This window comes from Loxodonta africana, chromosome 3, assembly GCF_030014295.1.
Source record: "Loxodonta africana isolate mLoxAfr1 chromosome 3, mLoxAfr1.hap2, whole genome shotgun sequence".
Lineage (NCBI taxonomy): Eukaryota > Metazoa > Chordata > Mammalia > Proboscidea > Elephantidae > Loxodonta > Loxodonta africana.
In genome coordinates, this window is record NC_087344.1 from 96,246,421 (window position 1) to 96,271,818 (window position 25,398).

Genomic DNA, 25,398 nt, shown 5'->3' on the forward strand with positions numbered 1-25,398 from the left:
CTGGTAAAAATATACACAGCAAAACATACACCCATTCAACAACTTCTACATGTACAATTCATTGACATAGTTTATACTCTTCATGTTGTGTCATCATTCTCATTATCTCTACTCCAATTATTTTACCACTGTTGAGTAAGATTCAGTGCCCTGTAAACTTCTCATCTACGCCTTAGAGTTACTGTAGTCAGTGAGATCTTATATAGCTATCCATAGGATTTTCATTCGCTGATTTTTGGAAGTAGATCATCAGGCCTTTCTTCCTGGTTCGTCTTGGGCTGTAAGCTCTCCTGAAATCTGTTTAGCATCACAGCACCACACAAGCCTCCACTGAGAGACTGGTGGTGGCTGCACCTGAGATGCACTGGCCAGGAACCAAACCCCAGTCTCCTACATGGAAGGTACGAATTCTACCGCTAAACTACTACAGGATGTTGTTGTTGGTTCCCAACGAGTCGGCTCCATCTCATGGCAACCTTATGTATGACAGAACAAAACATCACCTGGTCCACAGAGCAGGCTCTTATTCCAAGCTGCTAAATGAACAAAAGTTATGAAACGTCCTCTGACCTGCCCGTGAACTCCCAGCAATAAGTGCCAATCATGAGGTTCTTTCCACTACCACATGGTCAACCTACACATGACATCATATGAAGCAAGATTTTTCAATTATTTCATGCCCACATCAGTCTTTTTTTTTTTTAAGCAAGCTGTAAAGAGTGGCTTTCATATTGTCTCTGGTTAATAGCAGCCATCTTACACCGGTCCACAGAGACTTTCCAAGCACAGGCCCTAAATTATCTCATGTAGCCTGGGCTGTTTATTTGAGACACTTCGCCTTACACGAATCCACTGCATTACCATTTAGTAATGCTGAGGAAAAGAGAAGCAATCATAGCTGGTGCCCATCTAGAGACATTACACAATTCATATACAGTGCAATCATGAAATGGGATTTATTCAGTCTGAGGCATCGACGTTGATGTGGCTCAAACCTAATTTTCTAGAGGACAGCACAATTCTCATTGATTTGGGGAGATGTATTCATATTGTCTTGCTTTGCAGACGAGCTCTCCCAGAGTCCGTGTAAAAACAATCTCAAAATATCAAAACACCAGTAGGGACGGAAGAATCTCTCTTTCCTTTTTTAAAAGCGCTGGAATGACCACACCACCGAAAGAGCCACATTGTGACATGATGGGAAGTAACATAGCCTGGCCCCACCATAAAGAGCTGAATAATCGAAAATATATAAAAGGATTCCATTACATGCATGCAACGATTTGCCTCCACACTTGACTGTGGAAATTTGGCATTTCATATACATCAAAATGAAATCTTCCGGAGGAACTATTGAATTTGCTTTGCGTGGTGTAAGTACCTAAGCAATCTCACCACAACTCTATAGGGGTCTCCTTGCAGACATTTGTATCTTGTTTTGCTTTTGTCTTTTCCTGTAAGATTTCTAGGTCTCTGGGCGGTGCCAACAATTTGCACTCAACTTCTAACCAAAAGGTTTGCAGTTTGAACCCACCCAGTGGCACCATGGAAAAAAGGCCTGGTAATGTGCTTCAATAAAGATGGCAACTAAGAAAACCCTACGGAGCTACTGTTTAACACATGGGGTCATCATGAGTCGGAATCAATTTGAAGGTTAATGGGTTTGCTTTGGTTTGGTAAAATCTTTAAAAAGTTGGTTCATACGCTCACCAAATATTTATCAGTACTTACTACAAAACACGTTTCATACATGAAAAGCCATCTGCTCACAGGAGCTCACAGCCTAGTAGGGAAGACAAGATACATAAAAATATCCACTGTCATATACAATGTCATTTGTGAAAAGTACAGTAAGAACAGAAAAGCAAAGAGCCTAGGTCGCGAAATGAGGGAAGGCTTCTAAGGACTTGTGTATGAGTGCAAACCTAAACTACACACTAGGCTTTGGGTTTGAAAGCAGCCATCTGAACAAAGCATCGCAGTATGCATAAAATCACAGGGTGTTACAGCTGGCAGGGATCTTAGCTATCATCCATCTAAACCCCCTCCTTCTCTGCTGAGAATACATAGGTTCAGAGAGGTTAAGTAAGTTGCTCAAGGCCACACAGATCTTCTGAACAATTTAAGATTAGAATCCATGTGTTCAGACTCCTACCCTAGGGCTCTCTCTGCTACACAGCCCTTCAGTGCTTCCTTTCTCTGACCTACACGCAGGTAACTCAGTCCAGCATTGGTAACTCAGCAGAGGTGAGCACAAAGTTTTGCTAAGACTGAGTTCCATGCTTAGGTCCCTTTTAAATATGGAGAGGCTGTCTCTGATTCCAGCTGGAATAACACAACACAGAAAGTGAGCTGTCTGTGTCAATGCATAACAGTGATTCAGACTCGTTTCAAGTTGATAAATATATTTATCAGCCAGCCAGTCGGGGCTGAGTCAGCTCTGACTCATGGCAACCCCATGTACTCCACAGGGTATTTAATCACTGATTCTTCAGAAGGACGTTGTCAGGCCTCGCTTCTGAAGTACCTCTGGGTAGACCTGAACCACCAACCTTTCAGTTAGCTGTTAACTGCACTACTCAGGGACTCCAGTAATATCTTAGAATGACACATCTAGATCACTCCTGCCACAATGAAAATGAAGTAAAAAAAAAAAAATACATATAGATAGATAAAGAAAAGGTCCCTAATTTCATGGTACACTAGATGTTAGGACAAGATCTGAACTTATGTCTATGAGGTCAATCTCATCTTGTAGTCGGGAAAATATTAATTTGCTGAGATGTTTTATGCTGGAGAGTTTAAAGCAAGAGTGGCATAAATGGTGCTACAATATTTCAACCTCTCCTATGAACAGTAAAAAGGAGACTGTTTTAGTCACCAGATTTTATTACACGAAGGGCTGAATCAGAAAATTAGAATATTAATAAAATATTTTCTACATAGGCTTTGCTGATTAAATAAACAGCTTCATGCTTTTATGGAAATCTGATACGTTATAGTCACGTTTAAGGAGAGTGAGTCCCGTTTTGTAATTACTAATCGGGATGGTTTAATTACACCCTAAGTCCCAAGATATTGCTGCAATACACCAGCTGGGGACTGAAGTGCCCACTCCTTACCAGATCCTTAGATTATCTGGAGTCTGACATGCAAATCCAATCAGCTCTGATTCAGATACCTGTAGGACAGGGCTCAGGCAATATATCTTTCGTCTTATTCATAAAGAAAAATAATCACAATAGATGCATCAATTTACTTACATTGTTAATTCTCTGGGGCACAGTTACCTACTTCCCAGAGAGGAGAAATTGCCTTGTAAGCATATACCATCATATATACTGACAGAGCAAGACCAGACAGAATCCAAACGTCTCAATGCTCTGGTAGTTGGAAGACACTTCTCAGGACCCACCCCTAAGATAAGGGAATGGCTCCATTACATGATAGAAGTCTGCTATGGAGCTGATACCAAAAACAAAAAACCAAACCCAGTGCCTTCAAGTCGATTCCGACTCATAGCGACCCTATATCTCTTCATATAAGAGAAAAAATCAAGATGCCCCCAAAATGAACTGACTTTCCCAAGAACAGAATTGAGGAAACCAAGAATGTTTCAAATATAAAGGCCAGACTGGTAAAATCAGATTTCTACCTACTTAGGATGAAGTGAACATCAATTGTGTAGTGTGGGCCTGCCTGTCAAGCACACATTACCCACCCTGATTTTCCTTTGGGGAATTATCCTCACATCCCAATCCTCTTATCCCATGTAGTACAGTGAGGCAGACCTGAGATCCAGTCCTATCCAATGGGCATGAATTCTATCTCCCAACCCCTGACCACAGGGACTAGTTCAGGAATGAGAACGAGCTCATTGAGAGCCATCCCTGGGATTTTATGTAGATATATTGGGGAAGGGGGGGAACCCTCTGCCTATCTGCCTGGGTGGCTAAGCTAGTAAGATATAAGCCTGGAGATGGCGGCCATCTTTGCTACTGCTTGTGGAGTGCCTACTAGCAAAGTCAACAGAGAGAAAGTAAAACTGACGTATAGAGACAACGCTGACTGAGCTCTTGGCTCTAGCCATATCTGAAGCTGGACTTCACCCTAAACTCTTTGGTCACATGAGCCAAGAAATTCTCTTTTAAACTAAAATCAGACTAAGCTAGATTCTTGTCACTGACAACTTGAAGAGTCCTTACATAGTCAGCATTTTAAAATCCAGACTTCTAACATGGTAGCAGCTGTGTCATTTGCCTACCAAGCTCTGTCAAAATAAAAATAATGGATAGAAAGAAAAAATGCAGTATCTTGGAACTGTACCAAGAATTAAAAGAGCAGAATAATTAAATGCTTTATAGATAGTTTTGTATAGAAAACAAAATTTCTGCCTAAGTCTGCTCTATTCTTTGATCCAGAACAGTAGAAGTCCATGCTGTCCAATACAGCAGGCACTGGTCATATGAGGTTATTTAAACTAAAACTAATTAATATGAAAAACTCAAAAAAAAAAAAATTCAATTTCTCAGTCAAACCAGCTACATTTCAATACTCAACTGCCACGTATGGCTAGTGGCTACCATATTGGCCAGTGCAGATATATAACATTTTTGTCATCACCAAAAGATCTAACAGACGCTGCTGCCACAATTCTATCCCATTCCAGATGTGGAATGTAACCACTACATTAACCAGAAAATCAAGATGGCATAAGATTGGGGAATGAAGATATTCATCAAAGCATTAAGATAGTCACCAAAGCATGACTTATAATAAGGGAATCAGCAACAACTTAAATAGACAAAGAGTCAAGTCTGATGCAGACATATAAAAAAATACTACACAACTGTTAAAAAGGACATTTAAAAAGTTTTTTTTAAAAGAGTTATGGAGAAAATAGAGTTTTGTCTTGTTTTTTTAATAGTGTATTAACACCATAAACTCCACAAAGTAACACATTTATAGCAAAAAAGAATTAAAAAATATAAACGAAGTTAAATTCTTAATTTTTTTTTTTTTTTGCCAAGGAATGTGTTAAATGATTCATATGCATCATCTGATTTTAAGAATGGCAGCACAGGGAGTCTGACCTCCTCTAAAAGGTCAGGAGATGGAAGAGAGAGAATCACCATCAGTGTCAGCCCAAGACTGAATGCTATCAGGTGGAGGTCAAACATACCTCCACCTTGCAACCTTTTTACCAATTCTGACAAATTCTGACACCAACTGCCCCTCCCATAGCACTCTCTACTTCTCTGCTGGGTTCCATAATTCGTTGCAATGGCCACACAGAAGTCACAGCCAATACTTGTGATTATGGGGTTTATTAAGGAAATAACCGGTTACAATTCAAGATCAGGAACAACTCAGGATACAGTTGTTCGATCAGAACAGCTTCCCAGACATGTCTGCAGGCAGGCCTCTCTCTGGGCCTCAGCCTCTAGGCTCCTCCACCCCTGTCCTGCTCGGGTGAATGTTACAAAGCTCTTCAGCTCTGCCAGTAAGTGCCCAGAGGCACCCCACTCCACCGGTAAGCCTTGGTCCGAATGCGTTCAGCTCTCTCACTCCATGGGTTGGCACACCCACTGTAGCCACCTTGCTCTGTGGGCCTGGAAGTCGGCTGTGCCATCTCGTGTCGGTCTCCTGGTTCTGCTGCCGCTGTTTCTCTGTCACTGCTTCTTACTGTCTTGTGCTATCTCCTGTGTCACAGCTCTCTCTCTCTCTATCTCCTGGGTCTAGGAGGTTCTCAGTGCAGGGACCCCCTGGTCTAAAGGATGTGCTCCGCTCCTGTCTCTTCTTCTTGGTGGTAATGAGGTCCTCCCCTTTTTGCCTCTGAGTTGGCTCATTTTAACTCTAGTGGGATGGCAAAGCTGACCAATCCCATCATTAGGGTTCTATATACCTTACTTGCATGGTCCCACCCCTACAATAGTGCCATGCACCTTATTTGCATTATTAGCAAGCTTTCCAACCCTTCTGGTGGACCACAGGCACCTTTTTTGCATAGTCCCACCCAATCATCTGGTGAGGGTTACAAGACCACAGCAAGAAAGGCCATGTAAAAGAGATCCGTCACATCACACTGATTTAATAATTGCAATAAAATAAGAAATAGATAATATCTTTATTTCCATTTTACAGATGAAAAAGCTAAGGCTTGGCAGCATTAAGTAAATGGAGGCGCCTAGAGTCAAAAGCACATTGGTCTGACCTTTAACCCTAGGCTCTTCACTTCTACAGCTCAAAATATTACCAGTGGTTACTTCTAGGTAGAAGTACTATAGGTGACTTTTTTCTATTTTTACTTTTTTTACCATTCAAATTCAATAAAGACTGGATTATTTATTAAATAGGAAGAAAAATGTATTAAACCTCACTATAGCCATTATATGGTTAAAAGGAAGCTGCTCTATGAAATGGATCCTTGCTTAAAATGGTTAATTATGAACACCAAGGGCTTTCAGATTCAGCTGAAGCTTCTGCTCAAATCTAATTTCTCAAAGTATACTGCTAGACATTAATGAAAACCCAAAGAGACACACGCATTCGGGAGATGTATAGCCAATGAATTTTCTGTTGTTTTTATAGCGTACAACTTTTTTACATCTTAACATTTTTATGCTAGCTATGAAAACGATAAATAAATATTTATGACATTCACTCAATTCCATAGTAACTACTAAGTTGCTCATGCTCTCACTCTGGTTTGAAACGTGCATATTTTAGTGGCTGGGAGGCTCAACCCTAAATGAGAAAGCCACAGAGCGCTGTCATATACAGACCCTAAAACTACTCATTTGACTCACTACAGGGATATACCCTTGGTAATAGTACATAACTGGCTTAATTAAGGCAGCTACAGATTCAAGACAGATACAAACCTCAGTGCTGCCCAGAAAATAGCTAAGAACACACCAGAATTGCCGTGGACACTGGTTTTACCATGTATCAGACATATGCGATCTAGAAGAACAAACAAGGTGATTGAGAAAACACAGAAATAAATGAGGACCGATTTCTGCCTTTCAATGGCCTCACAGAAACATTCTCCTTTACCAAACGCAGCCCAATTCACACTTCAGTATATTGACAGAAATTCCACTTGAGGGAGATTTGTGTAGTTGTGGCGCAGTGGTTAAGAGCTACAGCTGCTAACCAAAAGGTCAGCGGTTTGAATCCACCAGCTGCTCCTTGGAAACCCTATGGGGCAGTTTTACTCTGTCCTATAGGGTCGCTATGAGTTGGAATTCACTTGATGGCAACTGGTTCGATTTTTGGTTTTAACATATTAATTGTAAAGGATATGGCAGGATTCACCAATGGGTGGTTCAGGAGTTAAAAACAGCTCAACAGCAGGCTCTCTTTAGCCTTCAAAATGTTTTTGTTGTTTGTTTTAACTGATGTAGTGCCAAATTTTAAATAGAGGGATTTCAAATAAAAAACAAGATTTCTATATTTTCTTAAAAAAGCAGAAGAACTGGCTACATTGGTCAGGCATTCCCTTCTTACAACCATCAGTTAGAGCTGAAGAGTAGCTTACCCATCCCCACCCAGACTAAGACCAGCGTCAACCACCTAGCTTTTGCAGTCACCTGAGTTTACAGCTCTTATAACATGTGATACCTAAAAGACCACTAAAATATGTCATAACTGACAACGCACATCCTCACTTCACTTAAATAAATACAACTATATTTCTCCTTAGACTGCTTTTTTGACCCTAGGCAGTAGGGGAGTTGGAATGGCAGAGGAGGCTGCGTAAAGGAAAGGTTATTGCACCACCATCTACCCCACCACAGCCTCATCCCTAACACTTGGCTTCGAGGTGTTCCATGAACGGGCCCTGCTCACCTTCCCAGCGTGCTCCCTAGCTCCTGCCCCCTACCGCTTTATGATCCATTTGTACTGTACCACTTTCCCCAAGGCTTCCCAAAGGGGATAACGAATGTCTCTGGACCTTTTTCATGGTCCTGTGACCTAGAATGCACTTCCTTCATGCCTCTGTTGAATTTGTATTTTCAACCTGTAGCTGCCCTAGTGGTGCTTATAGACTATAAGCACCACTAGGGCAGCTACAGGTTGTGTCATGTTCACTTAAAAGCACAGTACCCAGAAGATCCTTATAGCATGAAATCCTCACCAGCAAAATTCCAGGTCACCCTCAAAATACTTCAATGCTGACCCTTCCCCCTCTTGACAAAATGTATCTCCTATCTTATTTTACACCTCAGCTAAGACGTCTTGTTGTACTCAGCCACCACATTATAATCTGTTTATGTGTGCTTCCCTAACTATTTCTGGATCTTGAGGGAGAATTCTGTGTCTTTTTTATGGCTATATTTTGGAGGCCATGGAGGCCACCATTGTGCCCAGTACTCTGCAGAGGCTCTATAAATACTGAGTAAGTGGATAAAGTTCCATGGAACAAAGTTATTTCACATCACTCCTTCTAATGGACACAGAGAAAGCCATCATCATCACCATCATCTCATCATCACCATCATCTCATCATCACCACTGCCACCAGCACCATCACCTCCATTTGACAGACAGCAGAGACCCAGTGCATGAAGCTTATATGCAAACACATGCCTTTCTGTCTAATGGAGCTGAAATGTGACCAAGAGGATGAAAAGGATTAGAACATGGCTCACCGTGATTATTCTGTGTTACCACCTACCCTTCACACCCTCTCAATTTAAAAATAATTGCTTGTTCAGATCATGTCCAAGACAACATCAACAATTTATCAGCCACCTATAATGCACCTAGAAGACAGCTAGCTGAATAATGTATGCATACTTCAGTTCTAGCAGTGACATGCCTGATGTCCTTACCTACAGAACATATCTCATATCTTCTTCCTCTGGAGTTTTCTATAAGTTATGGATTAATAAACTTTCCCTAAGAACGCAGCTTTATTAATCTTGCAAGATCTCAGAAAAAGAAAATATTTCATTATTCCTATCTAAAGTAAAGTAAATTACGATAAACCAAGTCCCATGTGTGCTGTCAAGAAATAAAGTTCTCTTCTGCAGTCGAAAGTGTTTGTGGTGGTGGGGGTGGTTTCTCCCCTCCAGTCAGATCAAACTGCATCCTAACACATGAAGACAATGGGAGATGCCAGCAACACAGGACATCTGGACCCACTCCCGGGGGTGGGGCAGGAGGAGAAAGGAAAAAGTCAGCACAGGGTAGTGTTATTTCAAGCCCCCTTCTGAAGCTGGGGAAAAAGAAAAAAAAAAAAACTGAGGCACAGAGACAGGAGGTCTATCATCCTTCAGCTACTGAATTCTCTTTATTATACTGAAGCCTTGCCTTTTCAAAGGTAATAGCAGTGTAACCTCCTGTAATTTATTTCACCTGTCTCACGGTGGGGGCATGAAGGAGAAAGGAACAACCATTCCTGGCATGTAAATGTAAGTTCAAGCACAGTTCTAATTGTGTTGCTTATGTTACTTCTTTTGATTTACAAAATAGAGAGTTATGGGTCTTGCCCAGGGCTACAGAACTAGTTACCAGCCCAGCCTTGGTTTTTTCCATCTGTAAAGTGGAGATAACAATGTCCATCCCATTTATCTAATAGGACTGTTCTGAGGATCAAAGGAGAAGACATCTGAATAGTAGTTGTGTGTGTGTGTGTGTGTATAAAATGCTACACAAGTGTAAGATTACTGACGTTAGAGTGTGGATTTACCTAGATATTCACCTAATGTCTTCCTTCATTCCACCTCAATGGTTAAGTCTGAAGGAAAGAATCAGACCTAAAACATCAATCACTGTAAAGGGGAAAGAATGGTTCCAACCCAATGTCAATCCTTTGGTGGCTCTGCGCCATGTCCGCCACATCTCCTGAGGCAAAGGCTACTCATCTACACAAAGGGTGAGCTGTGCAGTCCATGATTACAGAGGGCTCTGATGTTGACCACATCCACTACACGCTATTGGACCACATTTCCATGCATTTTCCCTCTGCCCCGTTGAAATACAGGTCTGCAATCCCTTATTCAAATTCCCTGGGGCCTGATGGGTTCAGAATGGTGGTGCAGCTGATGCTCTTTTGGGTATGTTCAGGGACAGCACAGAGATGCATTCGTCATCCCTGAAGTCCTGGCTGGCAGGGTTTCAAACCCCAGGCTGTAATTTTTAACTGGCTGTAGATAATCTACCAAGTGAACAATCAGGCATTTAAAATGCTTATGTTAACATTGAATTTGACAAGGAGCTAGGAAGTCTACCTCCAGACTACACTCCCAAAATACCCGTGGTGTCTCTCTGTGTGTGTATGTGTGTATACATATAAAGTGCCAAACAAATGCAGCACTGAAATAATTAATGCCTGTTGAGAATCAGAGGCAACAAAGCATGTTTTCTTAACTGTGTAAACCTGTATTACAAACCTTTAGATTGAGAAGACTCTTTTGTTGATTTTATCCAAGTTCCTTGATTTGATAAAACTAGGGGGAAGGAAGAGAGGAAAGGAGGGAGGGGACAGGAGCAGGGGAGGGAAGGGGAGGGGAGGGGAGGGGAGGGAGGGGGAGGGAAGGGGAGGGGAGGGGAGGGAGGGGGAGGGAAGGGGAGGGGAGGGAAGGGGAGGGAGGAAGGACAGAAGGAGTAGTAGAGAAGAAAAGAGGGGAGGGAAGGGAAAGCACAGTTTTAGGGTAATAATCCATTGCCATCAAGTGGATCTGGACTCATAGTGACCCTATAGGACAGAGCAGAATTTCCCCATAGGGTTTCCAAGAAGCAGTTAGTAGATTTGAACTGCTGATCTTCTGGTTAGCAACTGAACCACAGCACCACTAGGGCTCCTTTAGGATAATAAACCAAAAAACCCGTTGCAGTTCAGTCAGTTCCAACTCATAATGACCCTACAGGACAGGGCAGAACTGCCCACAGGGTTTCCAAGGAGCACCTGGTGGATTCGAACTGCTGACCTTCTGGTTAGCAGCCGTACCTTTTAACCACTACTCCACCAGGGTACCATATGTCTCAAAAGGAAATGTTTAAAATTGCTACAGAAAGCCCTCATTTTGTCTTCATAGACTCAATACAGGTCATTGGAGGGACACTTCTCCCTCTACTGCAAAGAAATTATACTAGACTTTAAAAATTAAATGTACCAAGTATTTATAGCGAACTTCTTAGAAAAGCCAACCACACAGGGAGTGGAAGACAAGTCAATGACAGTACCCTTCAGGAACTCTCCACCTCTGGAGGAATCCAGATTAACAGACAGAACAATTCAAGACATAATGAAGAATGGTATTTGATACAGCCAGGTGTTAAAGAGGCCTGAGAAAGACAGGCACCCCTGAGGAAAACAGGCAGGGGAGAGTATCAAATTTAGATCAAGCCTATGTTGTATGACCTTTATTTATTTATTAAAGAGGGCTATGCCAACCCAGCCCGAGTCTCTTTTTCTCATGGCGGTGTTGATTTATGACTACTCAATCAAATCAAGGCTTCCCTCTCCACTAATAAGTCGAGAGCAGTCATATGTATACACAGAATGATGTCTGCCCTCACTCATATGACCCCACAGACACCAAACTGAAAATATATATAGTGTTATCAGGCTAACCAAGTGGTCAGCTTTTCTTTTCCTTAATCTTGCTTTGTTTTTTTTTTTCTGAATGAGACATCCTTTTTCATATCAGCCTAAACTAGTACTGTATTATTATCTTCAATACAGACAATACAATGAAACGTGGTGATGATGGGATATAAGAGAAGGAGGAAAGGGGTACAGCACTTGACAAGGGAAGAAGGGTGTTGTAAGGGATAATTTTTGGAGAGAAATGACTATCTGCCCTAGGCCTTAAAACAAACAGTATTTGAATGGGGAGAAAAGAATAAGAATGGACTCCAGAAAGAATTGACAACAAAGGAATGCAGAGAGAAAGAGACAGGCAGACAGACAGAATGAGAAACATGATACTGGTAACTAATAATCCCCTCCTGCGCCACAGTGAGACATCTCTCCCATCATCCCCTTTTTTACAGGCAGAAGTTCCGATTCCCACGCATAATGGCACTTCAGCAAATGGAAAACCCCTTCTGGTATTTCATCACAGTATCACCACAGTATACTTGAGGATCTGCAGTCAACATGGTGAGGCATAGAGCCCTGGTCTGGGTGCACAGAGACTGGGGACCCTATTCCAGCTCAGCTTGGTGACTTGGGCACACCTTCTCATTTTTCTAGACCTGTGGCTCCTCAATTCAAAATGGGGCTACTATTTAATGGCCTGAGATATATCTGAAAAGCCAAACTAGACTGCAGCCACAGGCCAAAATGTGCCCCTAAGGCAGTCTGATGACACTGATCAGTCTGAAATGCCAGAGCAGTTATATCAGGAGCCGGAATCTGCCCCCAGGCCACAGGGCTGCCCTAGGCCTGGCTGGAAAGCCAGAGGAGGAAGGGATACAGGTCAGACTCCAGGCCCTACCTCCTGTGACTCAGGCTAGATAGGTCGCATCACCAGGAGAGGATGGCAGGGCCCTCAGCACATCCCCTCACTCTCCACGGGAACACCAACGATGGCTTTGAAAGCCTCTGCCACTTGAATAAGGTGACTGTCTGCTACTCCTCCTCAAGAGCCCCACTCCTCACTCCGTGTTGCCACTGGCCTGTGGGGACAAAGGAAGTCCTCCTCTGCCCCCTGCACTAGCAGTCTATAAAGGAAGACAGTAACCCTGTCAAGAGTAGTGCTAAGCTACCCACAGACCTTTCCTAAGGCTGTTCTGGAGTCAAATGAAAGCGTAAAGCACCTAGCACCCCGCCTGATGCCTCACCACTCAGAGCAAGAAATGATGAAACATTCACGCATAATTAGAAAACAAAATTTTAAAACAGCATTTACAATAGCAATAACAAAAATACAGAGCACCTAGAAATAAATCTAACAAAAGCATGAATAACCTCATGGAGGAAATCATAAACTACACTGAAAGGCACTGAACATGAATACATGGAGAGAGGTGCTATGTTCAAGGGTAGGAAGACTCAATATCATAATGATATCATTCTCCCTAAATTAATCTGTACATTCAGTGTAACACCAATCAAATCTCAGAATATTTTTGTGGAACTTTAAAAGACAATTCTAAGCAGCTGTACTCGATACCATTTTTTAAATCAAGCACTTGTTTTGGATTACTGGCAATTTGGGTAATTTATGGTAAGATTGCTTGGTTTGTTTGTTTAGTTTTAATTTATTTTGTTGTTGCTGAGAACATACACAGCAAAACACACACCAATTCAATCATTTCTACATGTACAACTCAGTAACGTTAATTATATTCTTCGAGTTGTGCAAACATTCTCATCCTTTTCTGCGTTGTTCCTCCTCCATTAACATAAACTCAATGTCCACTAACGTATCTATCTAAATGAGCTACTGTTGTCACTTTGATTCCATGTAGATAGTTCTTAAAAAGTGTATAGTGCTTAAGGCAGACACTCTTCACTAGTTAAGCTAAGCTATTGTTTGGTTTTAAGAAGACTGCAGGGGATAATTTTGGTTTAAGGTTTAAAGATTATCTCAGGGCAATAGTTTCAGGAATTCATCCAGCCCCCATGGCTCCAGAAAGTCTGCAATCCATGAGAATTTGAAATTCTGTTCCCCATTTTTCTCCTTTTAATCAGGATTCTTCTACAGAATCTTTGATCGAAGCGTTCAGGAATAATTCTTACTTCTAGGTTTAAAAAAAAAAAAAAAGGTTTATACCCAATAGAAATGTAAACATATGTTCAGGGGAAAAAAAAAAATGTACAAGGATGTTCACAGCGACACCATTTTTAAAAGCCTAAAACTAAACTAGCCAAAGTCTGCTAAGTAGAAAGAATAAATAAGTTGCCAGATAGCCACTTGATGTAGTCACAGCAACAGGAAGGAAAAAAAAAAAAAAACCTACAACAAAATAGATAAATCTGCAAACAATGTTGAACAAAAGAAACCAGACACAAAAGAATAGATGCATGATTCCATTTATATGATACACAAAGCATGCAAAAGTAGTATATGTCTTTAGAAGTCTATGTAGTATTTATTCTCGGGGTTATATAGTGACTGCAAGGGAGAACAGTGTGCTTCTGGTGTGTAACATTCTCTTTCTGGTGACATGAGTGTGTTCAGTTTGTGAAAAATTCATCAAGCTGTAATCTTATATGTAAAATTTTTCCTTGTGTTATACTTCAATAAAAAGTTTTGTTTTTAAAAAAAAAAAAATTATAAAATGTATGTGAAAGACAAACGGCCAAGAAAAGCCAAGATACTTTTGAAGAAGGACTTTGTCCTGCCAAATACCAAGGCTTATTATAAAGCTATAATAATAAAGTGTGATTTGGGCAAACAGGTGGACAAACTATACACCTAGAAACTGACCCTAACTGCCAGGAAAATCATTTTTCCATCTGGAAGAAAATTAGAATAAATTCTTACCTCACACCACACACATATACACTCCTTCTGGATTACAGAGCCTGCATGTTAAAGGTAAAACAATAAAAGCTTTAGAAGATAATAAAGGAGAATATCTTTATGACATCAAGGTAAAAGAAGGTTTTCTTAAACAAGACATAAAAAGAGCTAACCATAAAAGAGAAGATTGATAAATTCAACTACATTAAAATAAGAAGTTAGATAGCAGAAGGATGGCAAGAACCCAGTTTCTATGTGGTCTATAAATCTATTCAGCTTCCCAAAGGAATAAATTACCGTAACCTTTTTGCATTCATTGGAACTATGTTCTAACAACACATGCCGTAGCACTGATTCAGCATATGGTCGGTCCATCTTTGACTTCATCCTCAACTGGATTACTGGTACTTCTTGGTTGGGCAGGAGTATGCTTGATTGGTCATGTTTTATACTTAGAACTTTCATGAGTATATATGTAAAACTACTCAGAATGACATGGTCTGCAACTTAAGACGAGATCACCACATGCCATTGTCACAGTATTTGGGCATAGCTAGGCAGTTGCCGGAGAATGGCAACTCACAGCACCTCTTCCTCATCCTCCGTGCAATGCTTGCGTGGGTTCAAACCACTGATCTTTTGGTTAGCAGCTAAACACTTTAACCACTGTGCCACCAGGGCTCCTCTGTAACCGTATAGGAGAAGTAAATCTAGTATCTCCTACATACTCACGATTTAATAGGAAAACATCTGCCCCAGAGAGTCTGCAAGTCTCCCAGTCTTTCTCCTTCCATTCTTCCTACCACGCATCCTTCACTAATATTCTGCTATTCACTCCGCATGCTGACATATATAAAGGAATACATGAATATGGGTTAGGATAATAAAAAGGAAAACATCACCCAAACATTACAAATATTTTAGATGATGTCAGCTTTTGCAAAAGGATGTCCCTCACGTATATCAAGGGAGATGCTTGTGTTGGCATTACAACATCTAATTACAAGACTCTGTTACTGATAGTAGGTTATTTCTTGGGGACCCTGCGGATGGAACTCTCATAAACCTTCAGAGTATTTCGTGTCAGGGTATTGAGTAATTATTTAGCATTGTAATTTACATATTTCCTTTTTGACTGAAAGCCTTTGTATTTATAATTTTTCCTGTGATGGAAATGGAGAGCTCTAGTGAATCAACTATTTTAATTGGACAGATTTGGAAAAGTAGTTATTGTTCATGATTCTAAAAGATGTTAATAAAACACAGAAATGACTTTCAGAGGATGATTATTGCTATTCATTCTCAAATTTTACAAAGTAAAGAACTACAACAAAAAAATACTGTTTTCAAGATCACTGATCACAAAGAATTTCAATATTGTCTATGGAAAACAATTAATTTAATCGTTTTATCCATATTAATGAACCACATGAGACTGCACACATTTAATTCAGTTCAACTCAGCAAAAACTTACTGAGCATCTAGTACATTCCAGGCACTGGAGTTAAAAGGAAAAGATACATTTCCTTCCCCTAAAGGGCTCATACCAAAAACCAAATCCGTTGCCATCGAGTCAATTCCGACTCATCGAAATCTTAGAGGATGGAGTAGAACTGCCCCATAGAGTTTCCAAGGAGCGCCTGGTGGATTTCAACTGCTGTCCCTCTTGGTTAGCAGCCATGGCACTTAACCACTATGCAACCAGGGTTTCCAAAGGGCTTATAAATGCCCTTTATTTCAGAACAATTGTTGGATAAAATATCATTTCTTTCTTCTTATCTCTATAATGACTAGGTAGGAACTGAATGCAAAGTCACTGTGATTCTTTTTTAGGTATTGTTCTGAAAAGCATACCCAGAAGAACTGCATGGAATGATAAACACAGTGGTAACCTATGGCAGAAGGGAGGGAGATATGATCGGGAGAGGTTATTAGGAGCTTCACTTGTATTTGTAAGGCTTTAGGTAGGTACAGTTTTGTTGTTGCTGTTGTTGTTATTGTTTTTTACACCTTTTTGTATTTCTTCAATATTCCACACTACGTTTCCAATCACACTCATTAGTTTCATGATAAAATTAATCTTCTTCTTAAAAATCTTCAGTGATTCCCTACATTTTCCCAATCTGTCTTATAAGACACTGAGAGGTACTCCTTAAAATCAAAAGTTCTTTAGCAAATAAGTCTAGAAATTTCTTAATGAATTAAATGAGTTTCTTTATTGAGGGAAATCTCTAAGCCTTTAGTATGTCAGTAAATACTGTGTTTTACTAAGAGTAACCAAAAAAACTAAAAGCAAACCCGTTGCCATCAAATTGATTCCAACTCATAGCAACCCTGTAAGGACAGAGTACAGCTGTCCCGTAGGGTTTCCAAAGAACAGCTGGTGGATTCAGACTGCTGACCTTTTGGTTAGCAGCCATAGCTCTTAATCACTGCGCCACCAGGGCTTCCCCACTAGGACTAGTAGCATTCAGAAGGAAAAGAAAGTTTCATGATCAAAAATGTTTGGAAAGTACTAAATTAAAATACCTACTTTTCAAACATTTTTGACCATGGAACTTTTTTTTCCTTGTGAATGCCCATAACCTTAACTCAATACACATAACAGTCTTGGGAGACACCAATATTCCCTGGGTTGTAGTTTAGAAAATGCTGTAAAAATAGCCCATTTCAGCCACATTCTACATTATGGCTACACCTAACTATGCCAATTCCCAATGACCCTTCATGCCCACATGCCTTTGTCCCTGCAGATCTTTCAATCTGGAATGTCTTCTTCATCCCCTAAGAAAACTCCTGGTCAACCTTCAAGATCCAGCTCAAACGTGATCTCTACTATGAAGACTTCCCCAACATTTCCTTTTTCGGGTAGAATCAATCCCTTCTCTAGAAGCTTCCAGTGCTGTACAGATGTTTTCTCACACTTCAGACGTCTCACAGTACGGCAGTTATTTATACAAGAGGCCAGGTGCCTTGATGGCAGAGACCACACCTTTGCACCTTGGTATTGTTCAGAACACCCAGCACAGAGCCAGAGCCAAGCACAAAGTAGGTGCTCAGTAAATATTTGTTGAATGGATGCAGAAGTGAAATCCCTGTGCATGTGAGTGGGCTTCCTCAATTTTCCAGATACTCCCAATGCACGTTCATAACTTTGCCTTCAGCAGCAACTGTGACACAAACAAGCATAGAAACAAGCACATACGCAGGCTGAAAAAGAGGCAAAGACTGAGAAACAAACAGTGAGAGTGGCAGAGAAAGAGATGACTAAACTGATGGGTGGTGAACCAATATATCGTAAATACAGTAGAGAGATGGAGAGACTGACAAGAGTCAGAAATTGGTATGAAGCTCTGAGCAGATGCATGTTGTTGATGTAATTAGGTGCCCTTGAGTTGGTTCCAACTCACAGTGACCCTATGTACAACAAAACAAAACACGGCCCAGTCCTCCACCATCGTCATGATGGACAGCTATGCTGGAGCCCACTGTTGCTGCCACTCCCAGTCCATCTCGTTGTTGGTAATTTTGCAAGACTCACTGTAAACCGTCAACATTGCTGACTTGGGTTCATTCTGAACTAGTTACATCTTTCGGGGAGTCCCCCTCCCCTCCTTTTTATCCCCTAAGCTAAACAGCCTACCTTTGCTACCACAAAACTTTTCATCATTTTAGCTATGAGCTCTTCTATTCAGCAGAATTTTATTTCTGTTTTCCTTTCTCTTTATGAGAATCCCCCACTGGCATTGTAGATTGGTTATATGCTGAGTTCAAATAAAATAAAATAATAATAATAAAAGCAAGCTGGCAATTCCTTTCCAATAGAATATGCTGCATATTTCATGAAATAGAAGCCAGAGGACTTTTATGATTCCTGAACCAAAACCTTCCCATATCTGAGGACTAAATGGAAGAAAAATACAAAGAGAATCTTTCAGCAAAAAAAGACCCTAACATTTACTCTCTAACCTAAAGAAAGTGTTCAGGTGATTTACTGACTTAATGTTTTTTTCTTTAACACAAGCTAGTCTCCTGATATGAATTTCACAAATTGAGTTCAGTGCTAGTTTGTATGGATATAAATTTACTTACCAGGGGAGGGCTATTCTTTTCCTACCAGACACTCTTTTTTTAATAGTGAACATCTGATGGCTCCTACTCTTAGCTTGTCAACACACTCCCCCCAAAGTTTTATTTATATTCTCTACCTAGTGGTAGGGGAAACCCTGGTGGTGTAGTGGTTAAGTGCTATGGCTGCTAATCAAAAGGTCAGCAGTTCGAATCTACCAGGCGCTCCTTGGAAACTCTACAAGGCAGTTCTACTCTGTCCTATAGGGTCGCTATGAGTCGGAATCGACTCAACGGCAACAGGTTTAGTTTGGGTTTTTACCTAGTGGTAGGAGCACTGGACAAGGAGACCAGGGATTCTGGGTTCTGATGATGGCTCTCAAGTTACAGAGTTATGTATCTCCCCCAAGCCTGATTTTTTCCGTCTGTAAATTGGGGAAGTTGATTAATCTGTAAAGTCATTGTATTTTAGTAAAAATAATTGCTGGAAAGTACAATGATATGAAGATTTTAGTATTATATGTGCTTCACAATTTCCTTCATGAAGAAGGGAAATGTTCAAGAAAATATTGCCAGTAAGCTGAAACAAAACAGAACCGTTGCCTGAAATTCTGAAACGTATTTCTTCTTCTGTACTCCCTGGTTAGCAAATAAGAAAACAAAAAAAGACAGATAGTTAAGCCTCAGCAAATCAAGGACAAACAGAATTTTTTTTTTTTAAACTATCAAGAAGGATTTTTATTTCATTTGAAGGATAACATTAATACCTAGGTATCTAGGTAACATTAGCATATAAGTAACATTATATGCTAGGTACTGTTCTAAGAACTTTGTATTAATGCCGGTAATCGTCACGAAAATCTTATGGGGCAGGTACTGTTATAAAGAAAATTGAGGCACAGAGAAGTCAGGTAAATGACCAAGGCCACACAGCCAGTAGAGCTGAGGTCTAAACCCAGAAAGTCTAGCACACAAGCCCAGATTTTTAACCACCTCCTACTTTACCTTATAGCTTTAGGATCACTGCTTACCACGGGCAGTAACTAGCAACAGCAATAACGCAATCTCTATTCACTTCATTATGGAGCCCTGGTGGTGCAGTGGTTAAGCGCTCTGCTGCTAACCAAAAGGTTAGCAGTCTGAACCCATCAGCTGCTTGTAAAGATTTACAGCCTTGGAAACACTACGGGCAGCTCTACCCTGTCCTATAGGGTCACTATAAGTCTGAATCGATTGACTTGACGGATTTTTTGTTGTTGTTTGTTCACTTAATTAACGAATATTTTAACAGAGTGGGCAGATGTTAACCAATACCAACCAATAACTGCTAGGGAATTTTACAAAGTCATTAACGGCCAGTTACTAAATTTCCCTGTGCCCCAGTTCCCTTATCTATCAAATGAGAATAATACAAGTCCCGTTAAAAACCCATTGCCATCAAGTCGATTCTGACTCATAGCGACCCTATAGGACAGAACAGAACTGCCCCATAGAGTTTCCAAGGAGCGCCTGGTGGATTTGAACTGCTAACCTTCTGGTTGGTAGTCAGTGCTCTTAACCACTACACCACCAGGGTTTCCATAATACAAGTATCCACTCCTAAAAAAAAAACATTTTCCATGAGTTGATTCCTAAGCTTGGTGACCCCTTGTGCTCCACAGGGTTTCCAATGGCTGATTTTTTCAGAAAGAGATCTCCAGCTCTTTCTTCCAAGGTGCCTCTTGCTGGACTAGAACCTCCAACCTTTCAGTTAGCATTAACCATTCGCACCACCCAGGGACTTCTCTACTTCTTAGGGTTATTTAAAGATTAAAAAAGTAAATGTATGTAAGTGCTTGAAGGGAACCCAACTCAATAAACACTCCATAAAGATTAATTACTCTTAATTTTATTAATAAGAGAGGTGACTTGCCGAACATCACCAAGTCAGGAAGTAGCTGGGTTCAATTTGGTCTTCTAAATGCCATCTTCTCCCCTTAACAGAATCCCATGCTGTTTATTATAAAAAGCTACCATTCTCCTAAAATCTTGCTATGTGTCAAGAACTCAATGAGACTTTTTCCCCCATAAAATTTCCCAAAAGCCCATAAGGTAGGATACTGTTCCTGTTTCACATATAACGAAACTGAGGTTCTGAGAGGTTAAGCGGTTCCAAGCACTTAGTTGGTGAACATCCTTTGTCACCAAAAACCCCAAAACCAAGCCCATTGCCATCGAGTTGATTCCAACTCATAGAGATCCTACAGGACAGAGTAGAATTGTCCCATAGGGTTTCCAAGGAGCAGCTGGAGAATTCGAACTCCCAATCTCTTGGTTAGCAGCCAGGCTCTTAACCACTGAGTCACCAGGGCTCCTCTTTTGTCACAGTAAGTCCTAAATAACAGCTTTAAGGTTCCTGACAAAACCCATTATCGTTGAGTCGATTTCGACTCATAGAGACCCTATAAGACAGTGTAGAGCTGCCCCATAGGGCTTCCAAAGAGTGGCTAGTGGATTCAAACCGCTGACCTTTTGGTGGCAGCAAACCACTGTGTCACCAGGGCTCCAAAGTTCCTGACAACACCCCTTCAATTTGTCATTTTTAAAAAGTTCCCACCTAAAAGACATAAACTGTGATTTTCTTCCTTTGTTAGCTTTGCTAGTTTGAGAGAAGGATTAAATCTCAGCAAAAATAAAATGTTTAACTTGAGCGAATTATCAAAATGAAATGGTGCCTCAATTAGATTCTTCATCTATCTGCATGGTGGCTCAAGGCATCAGAAAGCCACCAAATGCAATTTTTAAGTTGGGTACTGTCAGGTGCCAAGCCAAACACCCACCCATTTGAGAAAAAAAAATGACTTTGGAGGGTAAAGAGAAGCGAAAAAGCACATTCTTCTCTGGCTTTTGGAGGAGAAAATGAACAATAAGTGATACGATCTCTTCCCAGCAGCCTCACACAATGGTAAGCCTTGCAAATGAAACATACTGTGAAACAGCTTGTGCGATGAGCTTCATCAACAATAAGTAATTTTTATTCAGATTTTATTGTTGAATACAATGAACATGATTAAATGTTTCAGATATGCCTATTCAGACCTTAAGCAAACCACCAAAAAAAAAAAAAATCCACTAAAAATCATCGTCTAAATCTGCTTTAGGAAGAGATTTAATTGCCAACTTGCTGTGTAGGACTGAATTTCTACTTGATAGTGGCACTTGTTCTCAAGGAGATAGTAACAACGTGTTTGCGCTTCCCACCTCAGTCTCTTCTCTCAGCCCTGCAGATCCTCCCATCTTTGCCTAATAGTTACAATGTCAATCTTTTCAAATCACTGCATTTTGAACTTCAAAACCTCTAACAGGCCTCTGTGTATGGCAAAGAACAATAGCGCTTCAAAAGCCATTTCTCTGAGTTCTTCAATGCTCCATTTGAATGCTGGGGTTTCAATCAACGATATCAGCAGACAATTTTGATTGCCTGGAAGTTGACTTTTATATACCTTTGATTCAATAGCCCTTCTCAATAGGAAATAAAATAAATCTTTGATCCCTTTTAGTTTTCAGAATTATCACCAAACCTCTTCCAGACAGGAAGTGAAAGAGATGGGGGAAAACGTTCCTAACCCCATCCAACCTCTCGTCTCCCCCTCCCCCTTCTATCTTCTTGACTGAGCAATTTAGGGTTCCAACCAGAATCACTCATCGCTGAGATAATAAAAAACAATGGGTGCTAATTCAGGGGGTGGGGATAGTTTATAATTTTATGGATTTCCCGAAGACCTATAATTGGCACATAAATGTACAAACGTGAACCGGGTAATTATGGGGTTCTGAACGTAAGCCACCTTTAATTTATATGATTACTTGAAAACATGTTAAGCGTTATAAAGTGCCAGTGGAACCCCCACAAGGCCTTTATTCAAAACCACCAACATTGTGAAAGGGTGTCTAACGGGCCAGCGGGAGGGGAGCAGGCAGGAGGGAGAAGCAACAGCGAGAATTCTTCCTCCGATCCCCGAAGGCTCGCCAGGAGACGCATTGTAGTCTCCCTGGCGCTGGAGGACTCGCTCGGCCAGCTCCGGGACGCTGAAAGGCGCTCTCGCTTCATCACGCTCTGGACTCGCCCCTCTTTCTAATTTGGCTCAACACAGGCGTGTGTCGGCATCCAAAGGCACACGCAGGCTCGGACCCACGCAGGCACGCACCCCACCCTCGTCGGCACACACCCAAGCGGACAGACACCCGCGCCGCGGCGCACTTCGCCCACGCCGAGCCTCCAGCGAGAGCCCGACCGTGGTCGCCCAGCGTCCCTGGTCTCCCCACCCCCGCCCCATTCCTTCACTCACCCAGCCAAGGCGGAAGTGCCCAGGCAGACCCCCAACAATGAGGACTTGTGTAATGCAGTTGGGGTGGGCGGTAGTTTACACAGAGTGAAACATACACAATCTGGCAAGTCCGGGAGGGGGCAACGCAGGAGACAAGTGTCACCAGCTTCGCGGGGCAGCTTTCTCTCGTGATCCCCTGCACCCCCATCCCAGTTCACCAGAGACACACACACAAAGAGCCTTAAAAAGTGCGGAAAATAAACGCGCCCTCCCACCAGGGGTCACAATTAACACTCTGCAGGATAGAGCCAGCGGGGGAGGAGAGAGTCCCGGCTGCAGCAGCCACCCTGGTTTTCAAATTCACTCCGTCCACTGGGCCAATGGCCCCTTTCTGACGCCGCGGTATCATCTCCCCCAGCTCTAACTCCCTGACTTCTGGTTCTCTCGGCGGTTGAGACCCCGTTTTGTGGCTCCTTTATGAGCCGAACCACGGTGATTTAAAGTTTCCCCAGTAGGAAAAGAAGAAGAAGAAGGAAAAAAAAAACCGAGCTCTACGTCCGAGGCAGAGCGTTGAGTCCAGAGCAGAGAGAAGGAAAAGGGGAGCGAAGGCGTGGGGAGACCTCGGGTAGCAGGGAGCCCGGGGAGTGGAAGTGAGGCGAGGCGGGTCAGAACTGAGTCGCTGAAGGACTCGGGGAAGGCTAGGGTCAGAGGGGAAGCGAGACCAAGCTGACAGTGTCAGCAAAACGGCTGCGGTTACTGGGAAACATCCGTCTACCAGATAGTTCAGAACAGAACCGCAGCGCTCCGGCGAGTAGGGAAGTAAGATCAGGGCTCGGGCGAGAAGAAAGTCCCGACGGCGAGCGCCGCTAGCGAGGCAGGGAGAAGCGCCCGGGACCACAGGGCAGATCCTGAAGTGGAAGAAGGAAAGCTTGTGGGTAGATGGACCCGGGGACGCAGGAATGAGCGCAGTGGGTCCCAGGGAGAACCAAGTGTCTTCGATGGACAAGTCTGGAGAGACAATCGCGCGTGGTCACAAGTAGAGAGATAGGGAGGACCCAAGAGGAAGGCGCAAAGGTCTCCCCTTTCTCCTCCGCTCCCCTCACCCCCGCCCCCAGGAAGTGGAAGGAGCGAGCAGAAAACTGCTGCAGTCGCAATCCCAGCAGAGCCCCACGCCAAACTCCCGAGAGGGGCGCGCCTCCCGGAGCCGGAACCCCGGCGGAGCCATCCCCGCGTCCCGGCGATGTGTACCCGCAGGCCACCTGCCAGCGCTGAACTCCGACTGCCGCGTGCCCTCCCCGCGCCTCACCTCGGCTCGCCCAGAGCATCCTCCTCCGCTGCCGCAGCCGCCCAGGAAGGGGCTCCCCATGCCCGGCGGGCGACGGGACTCAGGCGCGCTCTCCAGCCCGGGGAAGCCCCGGCGAGCGCGGAGCTGGGTCCATCCTCCTGGGAGCCGTGGGCCCGGCGTCAGAGCAGGGGGAGGAGACCGCCATGCGCGCAGACCCGCCTCCTCCCGCGGCCCCCGCGCCGGCCCGGCGCCCAGCGACGCGACTCACCTGCTCGCTCCCCCGCTGCCGCCCGCGTAGCCGCCCGGCGCGCCCCTCGCCTGGCCTCACGGCTCCCGCTCCCACTGAGGCGCTCTCTGCGCCTCCCGAGCGCACTCCGAGAGCTTAGCCGAGTCTCGGTGACGACCAGGAAGAGCAAGAGCGAGCGAGCGGGGGCGCCGCGGCTCGCAGTCGCGCCTCTGGAGCCCCAGCGCTTACTCCTCATCCCGGCGGGAAGGGGGAGAGCCGAGCAGCGAGCACAGGGTCCCCGCCCCAGTTGCGGCGGCGCGGAGGAGGGGTAAAAAGCCATCAGACTCCACTTTCACAAAGTATCCAGTGTTTTCGCCGTTATCCCACCACCAGCAGCAGCCCCCGCCCGGCATCCCTCATGTTTCTCATGGGTCTTCTCTTTTATCCAAGCCTCCAACATTCACCTTTGGAAATATAAAGAGTGCCAGTGAGCGGAAAAAAACCCAGGGAGGTTCCTAGACGGTGTGTTGCCCCCACGCACCTTTGCAAGAGGGGACGCTCGTTCCCAGCGGCCAACCCTGGCTCAGCGCTCTTGCAGTACCTGAGGTTTCGGTGGCAAAGTTTGGCTATAAGGGAGAAAGCTGGCATCTGTCAGGTTTTCATCAGTCCCTGGGAGGGGTCCACGCCCTTAAACCTTCGCTCTTTTCATTCTTAGAATGCCTGCGAGTGAACAATCCTAAGATTAGATCAGTGAACACAATCTGCGCAGGAGAATAATCCAGCGAGTACACTCAGGCGTTCCCTAGTTCAGGTCCTCACTTCCAAAGATCCTAGAACTCCAAATCGCAGAACGTATTTTGAGAGTTCGAAAATTCTCCTACCCTGAGACTGGATTCAACTCCAGCAAATGCCTCTTGTGGCACCCCAGTTTCCAGAAGCCAGATGCAGGGGAGAAAAATCAAATCAAGTGCTGTCCTGTCATAGCAGGGCGGGGAGGAGGAAAGGAAAAGGCAGACAACAGTTTCTTGAAAAGTTTATTTCTCCACTTTTTAGGGGCCACACTCCTGTCCTCCAGCTGTGTA

The 25,398-nt window shown here is 43.1% G+C and overlaps 1 protein-coding gene across 1 annotated transcript in view; it reads right to left on the reverse strand.

Annotated features, from left to right (window-relative positions):
* Positions 1-24,186, reverse strand: part of DAB1 (DAB adaptor protein 1) — a 449,435-nt gene extending 425,249 nt beyond the window's left edge. Inside the window, exon 1 of the mRNA XM_023549549.2 lies at positions 24,112-24,186. The gene's annotated coding sequence lies outside the window, so the exon portion shown is untranslated. The remainder of the gene's footprint in view (positions 1-24,111) is intronic.
* Positions 24,187-25,398: the final 1,212 nt, after the last annotated feature.